Here is a 17,491-nt window from a genome sequence, read left to right as displayed (position 1 = left end):
ATACAGCAATGGTGACAGTACTGTGATACATTGACAGGGTCAAGAGAACAGAGTTCTCCTGGTGTTTTATGTCTATTCCTTCTTTATTTTGCTATGCGTAAGAAGTTGTGCAAGTCATCCCATGCATATTCTGCACAATTTAAGGCAACAAACCATGTGGGTGGGCATTGGTACCTTAGCATACAACGTACATCAGCGTGATGTCGGAACCAGTATTCTTTTGTACCACACATGTTTGCCAAGAGATTTGTGATACTTGTCTGCAAAACTTAATCTTTGTCTTTTATCTTTTGAAGCAGTTGGGTAGTGGACATGTTTAAAAGAAATTACAGTGTGTTTGTGTGTGAAACTCCACAACATAGAGTTGCTAGTTCACTTTCGAATAGGAGGTGGAAAATGTATTCTACATATTGTCTGAATCTGGATTCTTCAGAATACAACTGTAAAGAGCGATATTCTGATGCTGTTATTTGTGTGAACCTTTCCTCATATCTTCCTCCTTTTCTTGTAGGAAAGAGTAGAGGGAATGAGCGTGCTTCTACACTTTGTCCCATATGCTCATTGGAGATCCTTTGGCTTGACTCATTTGATATGTTTCTAATGCATCTTCTATGGTGTCTTTGGAGTGTATTGGGTGAATTGTGTACTGTTGCAAAATGTTAGCTGCAGTAATATGATCTACACATTCAAATTGCCCAGTTGGTGGTGTATCCTGAATTATTTGGGTGGTTTCTCTTAAGTTCTCCTCTTTATTTATATCTTTTTAGTATTCATTGGTTTTTTAAAGATATTGAAGGGCTTGTCTAACCTTGTTTAAGTCGACTAGTTGTTGCCAAATTATTTTGTCCTTTGTTGGTACAACATTAACTAGTACAATCAGAGATTGATCTATTGTCTGTTGTACTCCTACAGTTTCTACATTTTCTTTAGGTTCTAATGGCAAATATACTACTGCAGAGGATACTGATATGGTGTATAGTGTAGAAAGCATATTTGAATCTAACTTGAGAGTGGCGTATGGAAGCCTGTCTACCGCCACGTCACAAGCAGTACATGGGGATGGAGACGAGTCTCTTAAACGGGGACCATGTATGACTAATCATGGTAGGCAAGCCTACTTGAAGAAAGTTCTACAGTTGAGGAGCCTCTTTTGCAGGGGCAACAGTTTCTTTTTGAACCACTCAAGAGAATTGACCCTGCTACATGCCGTCTTCCCCCATGGACTATTATTAGTAATGATCTTTAGTTTGTTGACATGTGTGATGATTACAATTATGCTACTTCCCTTGTGTATTTCCATGATGAACACATTCTGATATACATCATGGAACACAGAGAGGTAATTTATAAGCGTGGGTATGACTGCTCCTTTCATTATGTGGAGGGCTTTACGGACTTGATATACCAGAATTCTGGTTAGGAGGAAGATTGCTAGTCTGAGCAGCATCGAGCTAAACTAGCAACTGAGCCTGAGGGTCTGGTACAATTGATACAAAGGCGACCTGTGGAGGGGTTAGGGGCGGTGAATCCCATTGGTCATGGCCTGACACACTAATAGCATAGAGGGTGGTTATACACTCCTAACCATGGTCATGAACTTTATCATCTGTTGCTGAGTTGGAACACCAAGGGCCATAACCATCTATTCCAGGTTGGCTTATTTAACTATCTAGATGGCCTCAATATTGTGTTACACCAGGAAACTTGGTTGGTGGATCCCCTGGTGGTGGATGGTTGGGATTTTATCACCTGACAGGCAAGCAAGGGTCCGACAGGGTGGCTAAATCATACCTAATGGAACAATACCAATCTAGAGAAAGAGGTTAAGATTGCGAGTTCGACTCTGGCCCTCTTTGTGTAAAAGACTAGGGGGGCCTTGGAGCTGCAGCCTAGCCAGGTTACATCTTCATTTAAAGCTCATATGCACCTGATTCAAAGGTGATTATGATCATGAAATCAGGGATAGGAAGAGGTAGTTGAGGGGGGCATTACGTGCAATAGCGATAATTGAGCAATTGCCTTTGGCTCATAGTATGAAGGTCAAATTGGATACATCCAAATACATTAAATGGCTAAGGTGGCACAGGTACATACAGGATTGATATAGATGGCATGAGCTAGTACTGGCAGCTATAGACAGGGATTATACTGCATTTTGGAAGGTGGTCAACAGTGGGGCGTAAAACAGTATTTGTGGCTGGGTGGGGAAATGTATCCAACATACCCTGGGGGAAAGCAGGGAGACTACATCACATGGACTATTGGTGCCGAACAGCTGGGCATACAAACTAGGCCAGGATGATATTAGGGGAATAATTAAGTCCTCCCACACCTCTAGGGCACTGGGCACTGATGGTATTTGTAGCAGTGTTAACAAGGCAGATCCATCGGCCTGGGAAGCAACCCTGCATCAACTCCTCAAGATTATTGAAGCCCTACAGAGTATTCCAGCATCCTGGAAAGATAGCATCATTGTGCCGGTTTACTAAAGAAGGACAGGAATGATGACCTGCGGAACAATACTGTTGATCATAATATATTGTGGAGCAAACTGCAGGAGTTAAACAACTCTCCCAGCCTACTTAAGATGACTACTTTGCTGCACATTGAGACCAGGGTTAAAGTCAGGGTTGACCAATGTGGGGGGATTCACTGCATGGATACCTACCTATAGGGCATTAAAACAAGGTTGTTACCGAGCCCTGATGCTATTCAATCTTTACCTAGCAGACTTGGAGGCGGCCTTGATACATTCGGCAGCCAACTTCCCGAAGTTGGGGCTTAATCCACTCCAGTGGTTGGGTTACCCAGATGACTTGGTCATCCTTGACCTGACTCCTGGGGGATTACACATCTCCCTACAGAAATTAATGAAGTATGCTGATGATAACTCACTGACCATCAATATCCTTAAAACTAAGATTACAATCTTCAACCCACCTAGGAAAAGGAGTAAATTGAAAGCCGACCAGGGAATTGGCAGAAACCAGGTTGGAGGTGGTAAACTCTTGCAAATACCTGGGTATCCAGCTAGACATTGCGTTAACTGGTACGGAGAGTCTGGACTATGTTGATCTTAAATCGAATGCCCTACTTGGTTGAATTTGAGCCTTTGTGCATTGGGTTGGAGGATATTGTGTGGGTGCTATGCTACAGCTATATCAAGCAAAGGTGGTACCCATGAGGACCTATGGCATGAAGGCATGAGCCCTGGCCAGAACTGAAGATCTAGCTAAATTGAAAAAAAAATCATCAAGAGTCTGTTATGACTTTCAACTCATACAGAATAGGAGATGGAGTTCAACTTTCTTTCGACTCCTTGTAGGATGGATCTTGGATGCCTTAACTTGTATTGGAAGTTGTGCAATGCCCCTAGGGGAACCTTATTAAATCTTATCTTTGATGCCCATAGAACACATGCTGGATGTATGCCAGGGAGTAATTTCTTAAGGGTGAGCAAAGTGGCTGAGAGGTGGTTGAGGCTTGCTCCGGCGAACATTGTGGGTTCTCATTTGAGGCATTATAAGCAAACCTTGAAGCACATGATGGTGGTCAACTGCCGGGAGCAGTCATTGGTCAACTTGGACATGAGTAACCGTGCCAGGGAGTTTGTGCTATATTTCCAACACAGAATTGGTCCTTTAACATATATATGGCAATTCCTTGGCAACTATCTGGTTTGGAACTATTTAAAATGTAAGTGCAATGTAGTAAGAAGATGAGAGAACAAGTAAGAACAGAGATAATGACTTCTGCCTGCTTTGTGGGGAGGGTAAATTGGAAACTGTAAAACATCTCTTGTGTAAGTGCACTGCGTTAGCGGCCCATGATTGTGGTGGCATGTACAGCAGTAGGCTGAAAGGAGAATGTGTCTGGGGAGCGGATGTGGGAAGACTTCATGATGGGGGATAATCATGCTCGTATAGTTTTTTACTCTTTTCTGGAGGAGAATCGATAACATCTTGGAAATGTTATTGTGATAGGGTGGTGGTATCTGGCTTCCTATGCTCCTCTCATTTATGGGTTTTATATACCGAGGAATCTTTTCTTCTTTTTTCTGTGTGTCGTACTTTGAATGGAAGTTGATGTAACAATTTGTAAAAAGTTGAATAAACTAAATCATAATACAAAAATAAAAATTTAAAACATACTGGTTTGCCACAAATGCCTTTTAGTAACTCGGAAGGAGGCAATTTGGTGGTTTTGGGTTGAAGCCGAATTATAGCTTCAAATGGGTATACTGTTTTGAATATAATGCTCTCGTATAAGTTAAGTTGTTGTAGAGCCTTTGGAAGTGGGAACATTTCTTAAGTTATTAGTGACAGCACGTGGAGGAATTTAGTTATTGTCAAGCTTTGTATTGCAGTATGTGCAAATTATTGAGGGCTCAGTTATTTTGTATTTATTTTCTGTTGTTAGATATAAAGCTAATTGGAACCATTGGGATTTCTCTTTGTCCTCTATTTTGTAAGCCATATCTACTATTTTTATGCTCTTTTTATGAAAAGTTCTGTGACAACAGACACATACTTGGTCTTGTATTTCAGCAGATGTGTTTTGAAACTTTGCTATTTCTTTTTGTATGTGTTTGTTAGGAGGTTGGTGTTTTTAAGGTTTTTACTAATGTGTTCTGGTACTGAATTTTCTAAGTGAACTTCAGTTCCAAAATATTTACTTTGGATGTGCTCTATTTATTTCTTGAAGGAGTTGTTTGGCTGTTCCATGTAGGAGAATGTTATTTAAATGTTGAAGTTGTATAGCAGGACTTTTTGCATAGTACAGTCTATGCACAAGATTTTGTATAGTTATCATGATTCCTTCCCCCAGCCCTCTGAGATATCAGGCTGGAGCCAGGCCACAATCACCTATGTGGCCCCTAAGGGCCTGTCCATCCTCCCAGAGACCCAATTGGAGTCAGACCTGCCACCTTTGGTGCCAGGCTCACACAGAGCCTTAAGATTCACTTGGCATGGGACTTGCAATGTATCGTGGGCAAGATGGATGCCCCCACATAACCCAGTTCCTTGAACTGAGTGTGCAGTGTAGCCTTTTGGGTGTGGTTCAACCCAGGGATACCTGGGATACCTGAAGGCTATTTAAACCACGCCCAGGCCAAGAAACACGCTTTGCATTTCTCTGCACCTGCAGCGTGACACTCACCGTGCTCGGATCGGTCTCGTGTAGGCCTTTGCCTTTCCTCCGCATCCCGCGCACCTGCAAGAACAAGAGCAGCATTAATATTAGACTTAACTTGAAGAGCATCCACCTTCCATCCTTCGCTCCTGCAGTCCTGTGGGCAGCTACGGCGGTGTCATCTCCATCTTGGCATGCCGCATCATAGGGAAGGATAAACGAACAGAAGAAAAGACATTAGTATGAATTCTGCATAACTTAGCTTACTCGAAAACTGTAAGAAGAGTCAAACGCTTACCTGAACTTAAGCCGCTCGGGGTAACTGCAGCTCCGGAGCATCCCAATGACCTGCAAGGGGAAAAGACATTCCAGGTTAGCACAGAAAGCATAAGGAGGCGCCGCACATCGCGCTTACTCACCGCACCTCATCCTCTCAGCTGGCAACCACGCTGGGATATTGCAGCACCTTAAAGGGACACAGAGACGAACATTGGTCAATGCAAGGAAGAGGGGGAAGCATCGTGCATCGCGCTCTCACTCATCATTAGTGCTTGGTTCATCTCAGCAGCACAACGCCATCTCCGACCCCTCTCCAACACCTAAAAGAGAAGAAATGCGTTACAGAAGGAACAAGAGTCAAAAGGACAGTTCATAAGACTCATTTTACTTACCGGTCGGGCTGAAGTTACAGCAAGCCCAGTCCGTCGGGCTCACGCCAGTGAAGCAACTATGCAGCATCGAGCCTGCATCATTCAACGCACCCCTGCACTGAAGGGACGGACGTAGAGCGCACTACACAAGAAAACAAGACCCAGTCTGCAGTCAAACAGATTCCAGGGAAGGGTTCAAGTTCGTAGGAGGTCCAAACAGGCTGAGTGGCGTCCCCGTGGATACCAGGTGAGCGTTACAAAAGTGGAATGGTGTGTTGCTAACATTTTGATGTGGTGGACGGTGCTTTTACAAGTAGTTCCTGAAATGCTGGCTAATTACTGTCCTTGCAGTGCAGTGTGGCAGGAGTCCATGGTTTGTAAAGTTTTCATTCTACATTTGTCGTTCAGGTTCACATAGTGATTGAGGAATTGTAAGAAAGATTTGAAAAATTGTTGATGTACATTACACATTGAGCTGCATGTCCATTTGTACACTGGACGGATTGTTTGGGTGATAGAAACAGTCGATTGAAAGTTTGGTTGGTATGCTTTTTCTATAGTGGTTTCTTGGGTCATAATGGTGTCTCCTACCATTCCATTCCCTTGGCCATTACTGTCTATGGCAAAGTGATTTTTTTGTTTTTGTTTATAAGCCTCTTCATTAAAATATGGTTCTGTGCTGCTTGTGTGAATCCATTCACCTTCACAGAAGTTTGAAAATGTATCTATATTGCCGTTGCACATGTTTAGCAGTACTTTTTGAAATGTACTGATTAATTTAGTTAGTGGTTTAATTCTGTTCAAAATTAATATAAACAACTTTCTTTTGAGTAGAAAAGCACTGTCAATTAGAGCTTGCAGGATTACTTTTCTCCTGTATTTTTAAGTGTAAATTGTGACTTTTCAGCTGTCTTCATAAGGTTGTGAAGTACTCTACGGTGGAAATTGTTTTTTAAAATACATTTTCTGGAATGCTTTAATGTGGCTATGTTAACATTGGTAGATATAGTGTTAGGTTTAGGCGGAGTGGCGGTAAGTGGCAGTTCTGCAGCACCCTCTCAGTTGGTCTGTCTTCCCTGCTACTTTCTGAAGGAAGAGCCTACAACCCAGCCTACTACAAACTCTCCTTCCTACCGCGGAGCGGATGCGGAGTGGTGGTGAGTGGCAGTCCTTCAGCACCCTCTCTGTTGGTTTGTCTTCCCTGCTACTTTCTAAAGGATGAGCCTACAACCCAGCCTACTACAAACTCTCCTTCCTACCGCGGGGTGGACACAGAGTGGCAGGGAGTGGCAGTCCTGCAGTCATGGCAGACCTGGCTGCCAGGACTGTCACCCCACTATTATCCCCTCACAATGAGGAAGGGAGAAGGCTCCGGAGCACCCGTCCACGTCTGAACACAGACTCAGCTTCTTCAATGGAACTATTGGAATCATTAGACTGTCCCCCACAACCTCGGCCACAAAATAGAAATTCTATCAAGAAAGCGGAAGGACAGGCCGGAATTGCCGTGCCAAAAACTGCCAAGGGACTGCGCAACCCAAATGTGCCCTCTGCTCCTCAAACAGCACCTTTTCTAACTCCAACGTGCAGCAATCATCAAGATCCATTTTCACTAAACCATCTGCTCACACCCTGCGTGGCCAGTTGCCCACCTTCAGCACCCTTACCGACCGCTCCCGGAGGGGGCTGTGGGAGGCTGCTGACGTAGAGCACAGTGCCATTGCGGCAGAGCCCTCCGCTGTCCTGGCTGCTGCCCTGAGGGTCCCGAGGACGGGGATGCCCGCTTTGTTCCAGGAGCCGGGGCTTGATGATGGCGTTGCGGTCTCTGATGCCGCCCTCCGTGGCACACCCCCATGAACCCCCACGGTGCCCGGGGCATCCAAGGAGTGATCCATGAGTGGACCCTCGACTCCTCTCTTTACACCTTTTCCGATCCGGGCGATGATCCACGCGACAGCGACGGACGGTGAATCCTGCTTCCCTCTGGGTGAAGCTCTCCACGCGCCAGCCTCGAAACCTGACCCCGCCCCTGAGGGGATTACAGAGGAGGGCGGCACTGCCCTAGACACAGATAGCCAAGCTTCCAAGCTGCCTGCCAAGGCAGACTGCTGGGAGCCAAGCAAGCTACTTCCAACTGCAAATCCTAAGAAACAGGATAGACCACCGCCTGTAACCCCGTGGGGTAAAACAAAATCTCTGAACACGATGAAAGTGCTAAATAAAAACAAAGCCCAGCTGACAGCCACCCAAAAAAATAAAAACACTTACAGCAAAAAATCTGCAACTGGGAATAAGCCAATTATAAAGTCATCCCCTCTAACTCTCCGGGCTAATTTCTTTAACTAGCAGACTAAGCACCTCACCAGCAACGGCCGTGAACTGTCAGATACAGAGATTTTAGAGGCCGTCCTGGAGAACCAACCAGCCCATAAATTAAGAAGGGTAAATGACAAGAAAAATGAAATAACTACAACAAAACATGGAAGTCTAAACACCAGTCGGGATTCTGCAGATGTATTGTTAACACCCATAGGCAATCAGAGCATCACAACACCATCAGACTTAGGGAACGTGGTGCCTCTGAAAGCTCCCACTCCTACAGGTGCGGTCCCTACAGCCTTACTTGATCCTGAGCAATTGCGGCCAAATAGACTAGACCCAACGCCTAATGCGCCAAGAGGTCACCAGAAAGAAGCTCTCAATGACAACCGAATCTTGGAGCACTCGGTTAACCCGGACGCCTCACCCAAAGCCAGTACACACCACAAGCTGCACCACCCTGGGCCCCAAGAAAGCCATCTGATAGAGAAAGAACTTATAAATGAATCTAAGTCAAAAGGATATGAGTCCTAGTAACAGTATCACCAAACCAGAGGTCCAAGAAACTTCGCCACTTATAACAACACCGCCCTGCGGACGCAAAAAAACAGAAAGGCATGTAGATCTGCCTAAAACAAATCCAACTCGGAGCCCACTCCGCAGATTCTCCCTTAATTGCACACTTAACCAAAAAAATTCTAGAGAGTTCTCAGGACCTTCTCCCTCCCCTCTTCATTTGAACAAACCCCAACTACAGCCGGGAACAACCACTATAGACACTCCAAAAAAAAACATCTTCTTCATAATGTCAGCTATCACCATCTCAGTAGCGCCCTTCATGAAACTCTATGAGTTAATTTATGATACAATGAAAGATCAAACAACGCTTCATGCAATGATCCATACAAAGGTAATTTACCTTGAAGGTTATATAATGGCGCAGGAGGAAAGAGCCAAACAGACAAATTCAACTCTCGAGGCATTAACAATGAGCCTCTTGGCCACGGAAAAGTTATTAATAGAACGGGAAAAACAAATTCCACCTCTTCGAGAAAAACGGAGTCCTACTGACCTAACATCGCCAGTTATTGATCTGACATCTACAAACCGGGCCCACATACCTTCATCTACAGAGGAGCCAACTACCAAGACCCTAGAGAAAACAAATCCACTTTTTGCTTCTACGGCAAAAGACAAAGAAGCCGTACTTATTGTTGATGAGCGCGCCCAACAACACACAAATAAATCACCACAGAAAGACCCTCACAATCAGGTTTATGCAATATTCGACAAATCACAGACAAGACCTGACAAGCCCCAGGAAAAGACCCTAGGCACTAGACCCAAGCAATCATCCAAAGTGAAAGCAGTAAACACCGCTGCTGAAAGTCACGCTAAACCTACATCACCCCTTATAACTGTGCTGAAGCCCCAATTGGAACCTAAACAACCTCTAGAGCATGGGCCAGCCCGAGTGGATGACCAATGTCTGTCTCCTACAACTACAGAAGACTTCCTGGAACACGAATCTCTAATGGACATCAGCCAACACCTTGATGACAAACTGTTCCCACCGATTAGGATTCAGGCATTGTCTGAAAACCAGAGAATTGTGATGCCTACCATACAACACGTAGACCTAAGCAGTCCTGGTCCTGAAAGCCCTGTCTCGATGTCCTTCCTTACATTGGAAGAATGAAGAAACAACCTAATAAAGAAAGCACACCAAGATACGAACTGTTGCCTAGAACGGCACACAGAGCCACAAAGGCAATTGGATATGCAGATTATCCGCAAAGTAACATTTTCTACCAAAGAATTGAAACAAAACAAACAAGAAACCCAAAGAAAATCCTCTGATCCAAATTCAGCCTTTAAATATCCATCAGATAGGATCAACTCAACAAGCCACACACAAAAAACGTACTTCCGATATTCGTTATAGATCAAGAACGGAGAACTATCGTACCCTTACGAGAAGTGACATACCTACCCACAAGTGGATCCTGAAACTAGAACAAATACAGGAAAATCATGATGATGTGAACCTAAATAGAGGCTCAGTTCTGAAGCTGCTCCACTATATTCCAAAGCTGCAACAAATTAAAACCAACGACTTAAAAATAGTGGAGCCGAGCCACAGTCGTGGCAAGGCTAGAAGCCTCCTAAATATTTCATCCACCACAGTTAAAGACCTCCTAAAGCGATAAAAAGATGAACTATTAAGATTCGGCTACTTTCTATCCGAGTACAAAGATGAAACATCAACTACAGAAAGAGCCCTGAAGAGACCTTCATCTAATCTAAGCAAACCTTTATGTTTGGCAAACAAGGAAGGGGACCCACACCCGAAGAGACACGACCAATGCTGGTCTCCACTCACAGAAGACTATGAGAGTGGGGAAGCTTGCGCCAAATACTCCCGGACAAAACAACCATCGCCCAAACGAGCACTGAGCAAAATTGAAGAAATCTTGTAAACAACGACTACAAGAGCCAAACTAAATCTTCTACACTCAAGAATAGAAAAAGAAAAGTCCTCCCGCTTGAAAATAATGGAAACGGATTACAAAGAAACAAAAAGAACTATCACTCAAGAAGCACTCGGGAAATGCCGCCTGGTGGCAGCGAATGAAACCAGAATGAACAAACACAGCTTATGGTCCTGGCTTCCGAAAGCGTTAACCCTGCAGCAAGCTAAATAGCAACTCAAGTTCACGGACCCACAAGGACAGGAGAATTCATGCCCCAACTCTTTCACGGATGACCTAAGGCTAGGCTGCTGGAACACTAGGGGCTTCCTTCACCTAACGACCAAAGGAGATGTTAACCTTGCCCAATACGGTATGCTGTGCTTCAGGAAACGTGGTACACTAAAACCCCAGTCTTGGACGGATACAAAATAATTCTGGCCCCGGCAAAACAAGGATCCATGGGTCGCCCATCCTCAGGTCTGCTAATTGCCTGTAAAAACGGTCAGGGCATTCTGATGAAGGAACAGTAGTAGCAAACCAATTTCTACTAGCCGTGTTAATGACTTCGACACATAAACCAGCCGGTTCCAAAATCACCCAGGAGACTAAAATCGCTGTGTTTTTGTGTACTGAAACCCAGCAATAGTCACGTCATCACAATTCCTTGACACAGTCGAGAATACTATTGACGTGATACTGGCAGTACACCAAACTTATCACATCTTAATATGCAGAAACGGTGTCTGCACTTCACTACATCCTAAATTCAAATCTTCGCAAGCTGAGTAAAGAGGAACATTATGGCTCATGCATTCAAGAAACTTGCATAACCTAAACTGTATTTACAAAGCTGAAGACCGCCTACCCACGTGGACTAACGGCAATCAAAACTCCACTATTGATTATGTCTTTGTCTCCACCCAATTCCTCCAGATGACAACGTCTTTTGAAGTCATTCAAACTAAAGCCAGCGATCATAATCTTCTGCTGACAATGTGAAAGAATCCCATCAGGGCTGAACAAAGATCTACACATACCCTAGAAGTGAACAACCAATGAAATAGGTTACAACTGTCTGAAAATAGCATCCAGGAGCTGACACAGAGATATATGAAGGAAAAAACTCTTAATGGCACTAAACCTGTAGACTACGGCCCGCTGTTGACGGCGTACCACAAACCAGCTAAGGGCAAACTTTCGGTGACCTCCCAAAAAAACATAAATATGATAAGTCCATGGTCCACAAGCGCAGAGAGCTCAGGAGACTAAAAAGAACAGCAACAAAAATGAATCGGGACAAAGCAAAATTAGCCATCGCAGAAGCAGTGAAAACCTATCGCTCATGGGCTAAAGCGCATCGTTGGCAACTCTATCAACAAGATGTAGAAGCCATGCTCAAAGTAATCTGCAACAACAACTCCAAAGAATTCTGGTCTTTTGGGATCTATGGCTCCAACAACTAACGACGCGGTTTCAAATGGAATTGGGGAAGCAACCTGGGTTAGCCACTTTACTAACCTTTACCAAGCCCCGGAAGAATCTGAACAGACTTGTTTAGGAACATGTTGGAGCACAAATCCTATAGCTGCTGAGCTGACAGAGTCATTTTGCAAGGTCCAACACAGACCACAACCAGACCCAACCAAATGGATCAAATTTGATAATCCAACTGAAATTGTGGACCTCCTAAAAAAAATTGAAAACTCAAGAGCGCTGGGCCCTGATGGCATCACGAAAATCGACCTGAAGGCCCACCCTGAGGAATGGGCAGAATTTATGACAGAAGTCTTTATAAGATGCGCAGACTCAAAATCAATTCTGATCTCCTGGACTTCTGCCATCTTAGTGCCAATCTTTAAAATAGGAACCTACAATGACCCGGCCAACCATTGACTGATTGCGCTACTAGATCCAATAGGAAAAATCTTTGGTTCCCTGCTACTAAAACAATTTCAAAGCTGGGCCATAAAAGCGGTGTGCAACGACGAGTTCCAATCAGGATTTAAAAAGAACACAGGCACAATGATCAACATCTTGCTAATAACTACCCTGAAGAACATAGTTATGGAGGGGGTCCCCAGATTATTCACTGCGTTTATAGACTTATCCCAGGCATTCGATCGGGTAGACAAAGATCGTCTCTGGGAGAAACTGTCACGCTGGGACTGCCCGAAAAAAATTCTGGAACCCATCAAAGCACTATATACAAACACCAACATAAAAGTTTGTCTGAGCCAGCAAGGATTCCTTTCAGCCGAAATCCTGTCATACCGGGGAATTAAACAGGGGTGTCCACTGGCCCCAGCTCTGTTCCTTGCATACATAGGAGACTACAGGCAATCTGAAGACTCTGTTCTATCTTTCCCTCCAAATCTAGTGCAAACAAAAATTAGCAGACTACTTTACGCCGATGACCTAATTCTGTTTGATTAGACCCAAATTGGGCTCCAACGTCAACTCGACAATCTGCGAGCCTACACAACGGCAAACAACCTTAACATCAACATCAAGAAGACAAAAATAATGATCTTCGAAAAAGCACCCAAGAAGTCATAAAAAGTTACCTGGGCTCTCGACAAAAGGAAAATAGAGAAAGTAACCAACTTCAATGACCTCAGAGTAATCTTGGATTCCACAAAAAAAGATAAGACAATGCAGTTGAACCTCCTTATGAAGACTCGTAAACTGGCTGTATAAGGCAAGGCCATTGATAGAAAATTTGGCAAATTTTCCTCCATCCCTGCCTTAAATTTCTACAAACAAAAAGCCGTCCCTATTATCACTCATGGCGCGGAAGTAATGGCAGAGTTACCAAAAGCAATATGGGTAAAGCTAGAAGCACTCTATTGGAGAACATTTTTGGGCTTACCCAAATCTACACCAGCCACACTAATAAGGTGGGAACTCAGCCTACTTTCCATGAAGGGCACGGTGAATAACAACTCCCTGATGCTCTACAGAAAATGCGTGATGCCAGGTAGCAGTTACCTGTACACTTTGATAAACAAATCTCTGAGAGACTCCAACTGTGAAATGCTGAAATGGTGGAAAATCGACAACCAGCTCCTTCTGGAATCAACACTGTGTGGAGAAGACAATTTAATCAGCAACCCGGGTAAAGTCCTGAAGAAACTAAAAGAATTGGACTGGATCGAGACATTAAAAGAGGCAGATGGATGTAAACTCACTACACACCTGCCCCCTATTTGGAAAAAGCGAAATGACCTGCAAGGATACATCAAGAAATTCCCAAGCAGGCCTGCTCGCAATTTCATCCTAAGAACTAGGCTCAACCTCCTAGACATGAACGAGATTCGAAATATTAGAGGACTTTCAACGACGAACACCTGCAGAATATGTAAAAACACAAATGAGAAAGAGACCATTTGCCATCTCCTACTATCCTGCCCGGGTACGGAATGGGTGAGGTCCCAATACGTCAAGTCCTTTTTCTCAAATCCTCATTTCACAGACGAAGAAACACTGTGGTCCAGAATGATTAGCGGAGACAAAGGAACGTGGCAAACAGCCACTTTATTAAATTCTACAAAATATAACATCAGCTCTACAAGAGATCTCGAACTCCTCAATACCTTAGACCTTGCTTTGCGGTTTATCTTGTCCGCTTTTCGACTACTGCCGACATGGACGTTGACCACTTAAACAAGATCATGATCAGAAAACTTTGTAAGTTGTAAAAATCAATTTGTTTGATTAAAAATAACAATAAAATAAAAAAATGTAAAAAAATGAGTAGGTTTGCTTTTTTAATATTTATTTTCTACTTTTAGCATTTGGAAGAGGAGCCTTTCTTTCTTTAGTGGCTGCTGGTTGGGTTTTGTTGAGTGACATTACTAGCAGTTTTGTTTTAATGTCTTCTATAAATTGTTTTAAAAGTGGATGAATATATTGCTTGCTTTTATTTTATCTGCTCTATTTTCTTTTTGTTTTCTTTGGAGTTGCTTTTTAGTAAGCATTCTGTTGAGTTTGTTGGAAAAAAAGAAAGTTAGGGTTTGAAAGTTGTGGAATGTATATGGATGTATTCTGAATGGGTGTGTGAATGTGATGGTAGAGGTGAACAGAGTGCTGTGTGATTGTGCAGTGGGATAATAGTTGTGGGTGGGAAGGTTGTAAGAGTAAGAGTGTGTAGAGGTGTGAAGGGTTTGGGTTAATGAGTAAGAGAGTGGTGGTGTGAATAAATATGTAGGGTCATTAAGACGTTTTGAGGAGAACACTGTGTTGTATAGTGATGGTGTTAAGATGGGAACAGAAAGAGTGTGCATGCTGAAATATAATGAGTAAGAGTGAAATAAATGTTGATGTGAAAGGAATACTGTAGGCTAATATTCAGCTGAACTACACTGTTACAATAATAGATACATTAATGCGATAGTAATGTCCTTACTTTGAAGGATCTGACAAGTAGTTTTCTTCTGGTTGGTTCTTTTGGAATGTTCATATTTCCTGTAATTGTAAAAGAAAGTTAAGGGGTATACATGGTAATGGTGAAGTACTTTTAGTAAAAGCGGTTGTTATTTATGAATGAAGGTGGAGTTGTTGGGAAAACGAGTTAATACAATTGTGTTATGGATAGTGTACTAAAGTATGGGAACTATGGTGTTAGAACAATTGGAATATGAGTAGTGCTGTTTGGGAGATTAGAAGGAACAGGGCAGAAATGTGTGTGAGCAAAAGGTGCATTTGTAGGTTACTTTAGTGCTGTTGATTGTAATGAAAGAAGTGCTGTGTTTCTGTGTAATGTATTTGTAATGTAAACAATAAGGAAACTGTGCTCTAGTAGTAATGCAATGGAGGATTGTTGTTGCAGCAGTGTTTGTGTCTTATAGTAAAGGTTTGTAAAGAAGAGTTCTTTAATGTAGGGGGAAGTGCTTAATTTGGATACCTTGGTGGTATTCATGTCTCTGTGAGAAGGTGGATAATGGTGGCAGTGTGAGGGAATTAATGAGCGAGGCTGGAAAGTCTGACATTTACATGGAATGAATAAAGGAACATGCAGATCATTTAAAAAGGTTTCTTTTTAGGAGCATTTTCATGAAAGTTAAAAAATAGATATGTGAATTAATAGCACCACTTTTTAAAAAAACTTTTCTGTAAAAGAAAACAAAAGCAGATGGAAAAGATTTGTAGAACATTTTTAAGTGGCACTTGTGTGGAAGTTTAAAATGTTGGCAGTACATGTATACTTGTCAATATGATGCATTCTAATATGTCAATGCTAATAAAGTGTTGGTTTTTGTCTTTGTATTGTGGGAGTTGTAGTTGCACTTTTTCTATTAGAAAAGTTGGACTACAAGTCCCAGAATGCAGAAAAATAAGTAGGACTCGATAAGCACCTACAGATTGGAACCGGTTATGTTAGCAAGTATACATGTGCTCCCAAGTTATTAAACTCACACACACCGAGTGGGACTTAAAAACAGTGTACACATCATTTGCATTTGCTTTCTTTTTTTCTCCATAACAAATACACACAGTGCTGTTATAAATGTATACATGCATTTGCTAGCTTTAATGAAAATGCTGCTATAAGAAATATTTTTAATTGCACATAATTTTCCATTTTTCATTCAAGTGCACATGTAATACTGCAAGCTTCCATGCTGTCCTGGTTTTGACTCTGCATTCTGGGAGTTGTAGTCAGTGTTTTATAATGGGAGAAGTGGTATTAGAAGTGACAGAATGCAAAGAAAAAAAGAAGAGTTGATAAGCACTTATAGATTGGAATGTGTGATGTTGGCAAGTATGCATGTACTGCAAACATATTGAATCTGCACACACCAATTGCCATTTAAACATGTTGTGCACATCTTTTTAATGTGCTTTTCCTTTTTTTAGAAACATGTTACACACAGTGCTGCTATAAATGCACATATGTATTTTTTAACTTTCATGAACAGTATCCTAAAAAGATACAGTTTTAAAATGACAGCATTGCAAGTATTTGCTGATTGATGTGAGCAGTTGCTGAATTCTGTAATGCATGGCATTTGCTGGAGTGGCTAAAAAAGAGAATATGCTTATTGAGAAGCTTATTACAGGGTAAGTGCAGGAACCCTCTATATGTATACTCGTAAAGAAAATACTTTAAAAAATATAAGTATAGGAGTACTATGTGTTGTTAGATGCAAATGTTGAATCTGGAAATAGAAATGTTGGAGTGTTTCACTATAGTTTTTGATGTATATGGCTGTGATTAACAGGAGATACATACTCTCAGAGGTCAATTATATATCTGAAGTTTCTGGATGTGATTGGTGGATGGATGTGTGACACTTTGAAAGCAGCCAATGAGGGAGTGTTGCGAAAATGAAAGTGGAAAGGGTAGAAGGGCTTCCCCTGTGCTACAGGATCCGTGAACACTGTGGTAGTCCACTGACTGCACATGCCACATTCAGGTCTTTTGAGGATGCCTTGCATGGAAAGAGGACTGTGGGGATTAACCAATGAGGTGTTCTGGTTGTGTTTTACAGGAAGAGATGGTAGTAGGTGTGTTGGTGGTTGTGTTTAGTGAAGATGGCTATGGCTTTGAGGAAGCACAGTGTATTGATTTTATGCTGTAAATCATGGCATCTTTGGAGGTATTGGATAGACAGAAGTGGAGGATTTGTGGCATGCACTTTGTGGCTTAAACTGGACAAGCTAGTTCTCATACTATCAGCGTATGGCTCACTTTCAATGTCCAGACATTGTAACTGTCAATTGTGAAGGGGACAGTTTGGGCTATGTGACTCCAATGTATTTCTAGGTTGCCCTGAAGGACTTCTTGAAAAGCCAATGGGACTGTATCCTGCTGCAAAGATCATTTTTTCTGAAATTAATCAGAGGCAAACATGGATATGTCCAAACCTTTTGAGTCCTCAAATGGAAGATTCGGGTCAGCTTGTCAATGAAGCT

This window comes from Ambystoma mexicanum, chromosome 5p, assembly GCF_040938575.1.
Source record: "Ambystoma mexicanum isolate Mex_15411 chromosome 5p, UKY_AmexF1_1, whole genome shotgun sequence".
NCBI classification, from domain to species: Eukaryota; Metazoa; Chordata; class Amphibia; order Caudata; family Ambystomatidae; genus Ambystoma; species Ambystoma mexicanum.
This window is presented reverse-complemented; position numbering follows the sequence as displayed.